Source organism: Bos javanicus, chromosome X, assembly GCF_032452875.1.
Source record: "Bos javanicus breed banteng chromosome X, ARS-OSU_banteng_1.0, whole genome shotgun sequence".
NCBI lineage: Eukaryota > Metazoa > Chordata > Mammalia > Artiodactyla > Bovidae > Bos > Bos javanicus.
This window is the reverse complement of record NC_083897.1, coordinates 52,397,822-52,403,821: the sequence shown is the minus strand read 5'-3', so window position 1 is coordinate 52,403,821 and position 6,000 is coordinate 52,397,822. Positions and strand designations below refer to the sequence as shown.

Genomic DNA, 6,000 nt, shown 5'->3' with positions numbered 1-6,000 from the left:
TGAGTACTACAACTGCCTCCCACCAAGTATTCAAGCTTCCAGCCTTCCTCCCCTCCAATTCATCCTTCATTGCAGTCGACTGTATTTCTGTTTAATTAGTTGTTTCACCCATTAGGCTGTGAGCAACCTGAAGGTAGTTTCCAAATTTTCTCTGTGGTCCTGAGTTCTAGCACAGATCTAGTGTGCAGCAAGCACTCAATAATTGTTCTTCACAAATGTTGGCAAGGATATGGAGAAAAGGGAATCTTAAGACATTGTTGGTGGGATTCTAAATTGATACAACCACTATGGAGAACAGCATGGAGGGTCCTCAAAAGCCTAAAACTAGAACTACAATATGATCCAGCAATCCACTCCTATGTATATAACCAAAAGGGAAAAAAAAAAACACTAATTGGAACATACACCCTTATGTTCATAGCAACAGTATTTACAATAATCAAGATATGGAAGCAACCTAAGTGCTTATGAACAGATGAATGGATAAAGAAGGTGTATATACGATGGAATATTACTCAGTCGTAAAAAGAGTGAGATTTTGCCATTTGCAGAAACATGGATTGACCTGGAGGGTATTGTACTAAGTAAAATACGTCAGATGGAGAAAGGCAAATACTGTATGATGTCACTTATATGTCAAATCTAAAATATACAACAAACTAGTGAATATAGCAAATCAGATAGAGATTCACAACTACAAAGAAGAAACTAGTATTTATCAGTGAGGAAGTGAGAGGAGTGAGATAGGGGCAGAGGATTAGGAGACACAACCCCCTACATATATAATAAATAAACAACAAGGATATATTTTACAGCACAGGGAAATATAGCCATTATTTTGTAATAACTCTAAATGGAGTATAATCTATGAAAGAAATTGAGTCGCTATGTTGGAGTATAATCTATGAAAGAAATTGAGTCGCTATGTTGTACACATGAAACTAATATTGTAAATCAGCTATACTTCCATGTAAAAGCTTGTTTTTTCCATGGAAGCCATTATAATGATATTAATACTTCTAAAACATAAATCTGACCCTGCCATTTCACTGCTTGAAGAAACAACAAAAACACAAGTGACACCAGTGCCTTCATGTGTGCTTGCAAAGCTTCATCTCCTGCCACTCCCTGCTGTTTCCCACCATAGCCCCATCCTAGCTTAGTGCTCTAGTACTCACAATCTCTTAGCAAGCAGTGCTATGTCAGCTTTGTAGCTTTGCACATGTTTTATCTCTGCCTGAAATGCCCCACCTATCCTTGTCCACTGAGCAAAGCCCTGCTCAGTGATACCAGGATGGGTCTCAAACAACCTCCTACAGGTTACCAGGGTGGAGCTACAATCAAAGCTTGTGGCCTGATGTCCTTTGATCTTTCTTTGTCCTCCTCAGAAAAATAGTTGAAGCTAGCCTGTGTGCTTGCTTTGGTTTGTCCAAATGTAATGAGTGTCCCTGGGATTTAAATGGGCTTCCCTGGTGGCTCAGGGGTAAAGCATACACCTGCAATGCAGGAGGCTCAAGTTCGATCCCTGGGTCAGGAAGATCCCCTGGAGATGGGTATGGCAACCCCCTCCAATATTCTTGCCTTGGAAATCCCATGAACAGAGGAAATTGGCGGGCTACAGCCCATGGGGTCACAAAGAGTTGGACATGACTGAGCAACTGAGCATGCATGGGATTTAAATGTCAGAGTGAAATTTTCTCTCGAATTGCAATGTTCAAGCAAAGATGTTACCTCTCCTGAAACACAACTATAGAGACTATCTCAACACCCTCCAGGAAACAAAAATCAAACAGTCCTCCTCCAAATACCCACAAAAGACCAACCACAGTAAAGAGTGCACCTTGGGTAGCCTATGAGATGGCACCCATTGAAAAACCACAGGAGCTAAACAGGAAATATAAATGACTAGAGTACAGTGGGCCGTGTGGGAACTATAGCAAACTGGAGCTATCCACCTCATCTCAAGGTCACTTGTCTTTTCCCTTTCATACTCCATTCATAGTTTTAATCAAAATTTGTGTGGAGTCTGCTCACTTGGGACTTCACAGAGAGAGAAGTCTTATGTCTGAGGTCCCTTGTGTTTCTGACCTCTAAAGGGAAGGTAGACATTTTGAGTAGAGAAAATAGCTTGAGAAAGGCACAAAAAATTAGAAAAACTATCTGGGGATTTTGTCCTAGTCACAGTTTTCTCAATGACCTACCTAGGTTTGACATCTGATCAGGCCACCACTAGAACATAGATTCAGGCAGTATAGCATCATGGTTAAAAATGTGGGCATTGTCTAGAGAGATCTAGTGTAAGTCTTAGCTCCATAATGCATGGCTGTGTGACCTTGGGCAAGTCATGTAACCTCACCATGTTATAGAGCTTTATCTATAAAGTGGGGCAAATAATAGAACCTATTTTTAATCTACTATGTGGATGAAATGAGCTAATAACGTATGCAAAGCACTTTGAACAGTGCCTAGCCTGAAGTAAATTCTCGATAATGTTAACCATTATTATAATCCAATAATTAAATCTTAATTGTTGGTCGCTGATAATACCTTAATGTTTTTTGTCTCATGGTAATATCCTCATTTTTCACAGGAGGTCTGAGTGCCTGAAGTAAAGGAACAATGATTCCATGATGATTGGGTCAGTGGGAAGGAGATCTGGGGAAAGATTTTGTTGTATCCCGTGAAAGAAACTCTATGGGTTTATTTTCCTGGAGGCTGGTACAGTCTTTTTGTATCTGCTGCCTGAATGTTTTCTCTAGAGATAGAAAAATTAAGAAGGATTCTGAGTGCTTATGGTGATTTGGGCAGTTCCAAGTGCAGTCAAGGTGGGGAACAAGTATCCCATCGGTTCATTCTCCTTCCTCCTTCTATATCTAAGCTCGGCTTTGGATTGACCCACCAGCCTACTGGTGCCAGGGGTGAGATTGAAGTTAGGTTGCATGTGTTTGGTGTGTGTTCTGCACTGTGCCAACCCAGTTTCTGAGAGTGTTTCTCTAATCTTTCTTCAAGCCAACTCCCCCTATCCACAAGTCATTCCAAGTGAGGTGTAAAGCACTCCTGGGGCCCTGGGTCAGGATGGTGCTGAGAAAACCTGCATGCTGGCAGGGCTAAGACTGGGGCCAGGCAGGGCAAGGCTGGGGAGCTCAGAAATGCTCTGTTGGGGGTGTGTAGGTTGAGAAGCTGGGATGTGCTTCCAAAAACCCTTCAGAAATCAAAGGCCTTTTCTGCACTGGCATGGGGGCCTGGCTGCTGCTGTTTCGGCCAGGCAGGAGGGGTCACTCACTCAGCTCTGAAAGCCTTGTTTGCTGGAGGGAGCAGTTGGTTCCAATTTTGTTTGTTTGTTTTAAAGAGATCAGGCCTATGGCTAATCTTTCACTGAAACCAGCAGCTTAAGTTTTTAACATTTTATCTCAAAAGAAAACACACACACATGTGCTAGTTATTTCCTATCTGAGAATTTTCTCTAACAATCATAATAATGGTATTAATTCTCAGTCTTTGTAGAAACTTTGTCAACACTAGTGCCAAGTCCTTTGAGCCAGGGAGTGTATTCTCTTCTAAATTGCAGTGCCATCAGAGCTTATAAAGTTCTTAGAGGCAAATGAGTGAAATTAAGCAACCCACCCCCAAACCAGTCTGTTTCTCCCTGTCATACACACCCTGTTCTCAGAAATGAAGAGAGGAAAAAAGAATGCTTCTCTTATTCTTTGCCCTGGTCTGGAGCTACGGGGGCTTTAGGTATGAGTGTGTTTGTGTAAGAGGATGGGGTTGGGGGCCTTCTGACTGCCATTGATCCATCCATCTACCCCATTTACTCATTCGGTAAATCTTTATTGAGTTAATGTACTGTGCTCTGGGCACCCTATAAAGGGACATAATTGTCTCCACCAGTTGTGGAGAAACCAGTTGTTTCTCCCATGTCTGGCAGTGTGTTTGGCATTCATACCCTCTTCTCTTAAACAGAGGTGACAGCTAAAAGAGTAAAGCCTAGTATGAACAGAAGGAAGGAGAGTGACCGGGGTAGTGGCTGAGTGGAGGCACGAAGGAAGGAGCTGTGTTTTCTCAAATCATTCAGGGTGCATTTTGCTCTCCTCATGGGCAAGGATTTCTCCACCTTTAGATCTAAGAGGAGGTGAGGATGGAACATAACGGGTGACTGGCAGACTGCCCTGGGCCCAAGGCTCTACCTTGGGTACCAGTGACAATTCTAGAGCAGAGTGTTTCAGCCTCCAACACAGAAACTGAATCCTGGACTGGCTACCAAGGGATCATGCCAGCTGCTGGCTCTGAAGTTGGCTTTGGCTCTGAGCTCGATCTGTGGAAGTTGGGGCCCAGGCTCCTGGCTCAGCAGCTCGTATTGATCTCCCAGCCTCTTTTGTCTCCTCCTCCCCAGTGGAAGCCTCTCCCCCTCTGCCTCTCAGCCTCTTCCGCTTTCCTCTTCAGCTTCTAATGAACTGAAATCTCCCAGAGCTGCCAAGGCTCTGGTAGTTTCACAAAACTGTCCTTGCTATTCCTGCATCTGCCCGGTCAAGGGTATCTTTGCCTGAGGTCGGATAGATGCTATTAGTGCCAATGATATGATTGCATAGCAACACAGAGCAGCTCTGAAAGAGGGGAGGAGGGGCAGGAGAAGGAGGACAGGGAGGTGGGAGAGACGGAGGGAGAGTGTGCATACAGCAGCTGTCGGCATTCCTGTCTCAGGGACTTCTTTGCTGATTCACAGAAGCAGCCCAGCTCCAGCCACCCAGCTCCCAGTTGCCGCCTGATCCTCAGACCTGCCGGAATCAGAAGGTAGGCCACAGAGAAATGATTTCTGAGCCTCGCCCTTTTTCAGCCCATAGGGGGAATGAATGAGGGAGGGGAAGCTCCAGAGGTACTCTGTGTGTGTGTGTGTGTGTGTGTGTGTGTGTACCTGCCTGCTAGCCATCTGCTTGTGCCTTTGGGGGAAGACTTACATTAAAAAATGCCCACAATGAAGTAGCTACCGCTTAGATTCATAGAAGGAAAAAAAAAATGCCCAGGAATAGAAACTCCAGCCAATTTGAGCAAGTAGGGTCTAAAAATGAATAAGAGGAAGGTCCACAGTTTGCTGCTTTGAGAGGAGAGGGGTATTTATTTATTGACTTGTTTATTTATTTATTTCTGTCTGTTCTCAATGACAGGCTTTTTGTCCATGGATGGATCTCCTGGTGGGAGGGAAGGGAAGGGGTGTAGAAAGTATTGGCTGAAAAGGGAGGACAGAGGAAACGTGAGACCTCAGAGCAGGTGCCCTGAACAAATCATTGTCTGGCCAGCAGACAGGACACAGGAGCGCTTCCTTGGAGCAAACTGGGCTCTGACCTAGGAGGCTGGGGTTGAAGGCACATCCTAATCTCAGCATTTACTTCCTGGCTCAGTCCAGCTTTCTCTCTTGCAGTTTTCCCCCTGGCTGTTCCCCTTGATTTCCTTTCTACCCCCTTGTAACCAAGAGGCACCTCTCCACTCTTGAGAGTGGAGCTTGGAGAGCTTTGAAACCAGGCTCACCTCTACCTGGAATCGAACACCCTGTTCCTTGTGCTCTCCTCAGCTTTCCCCAGCTTCAGGCCCTGTGCCCCAGCCTGGTAAGTGGGCCTGAGACTGTGTGGGTTAAGGCTTATCTTGCTTTTTTTTGGTAGGAAGAGCCAGGCCTCAGAAGGATTGGGTCCCAGCCGGTAGCTGGGGCTGGGTCAGGCTGGGCTGGAGCGAGGTAGAGAGGGAGGAAGGGTAGCTCCCACAGCCTGGAAAAGAACATACTTTTCTCTTATGTTTTCTTTTTGATTGTTCAAAAGAGAAAAAAAAAACCTTTTAAAAAAAACCTCTCTGTCTCATCCACCTTAGTGCCTGACTTTTCCAAATGGAATCCTTGTTTCTAGATTAAAGGCCCTCAAGTAAATCACCTTTTAAAAGGTCCAGTGGGGGCCACAAACCTCAGGAGATTTCCTCTCTGGGCTTAGGATGGGGAGATGGTTCCAGAAAACCCTG

The 6,000-nt window shown here is 44.8% G+C and overlaps 1 protein-coding gene across 2 annotated transcripts in view; it reads left to right on the top strand.

Annotated features, from left to right (window-relative positions):
- The first annotated feature begins 3,942 nt into the window (after positions 1 to 3,942).
- DRP2 (dystrophin related protein 2) overlaps positions 3,943 to 6,000 on the top strand; it is a 46,977-nt gene continuing 44,919 nt past the window's right edge. The window contains exon 1 of one of the 2 annotated variants that reach the window (XM_061409217.1): positions 3,943 to 4,791. The gene's annotated coding sequence lies outside the window, so the exon portion shown is untranslated. The remainder of the gene's footprint in view (positions 4,792 to 6,000) is intronic. The other variant, XM_061409216.1, reaches the window with a different exon arrangement.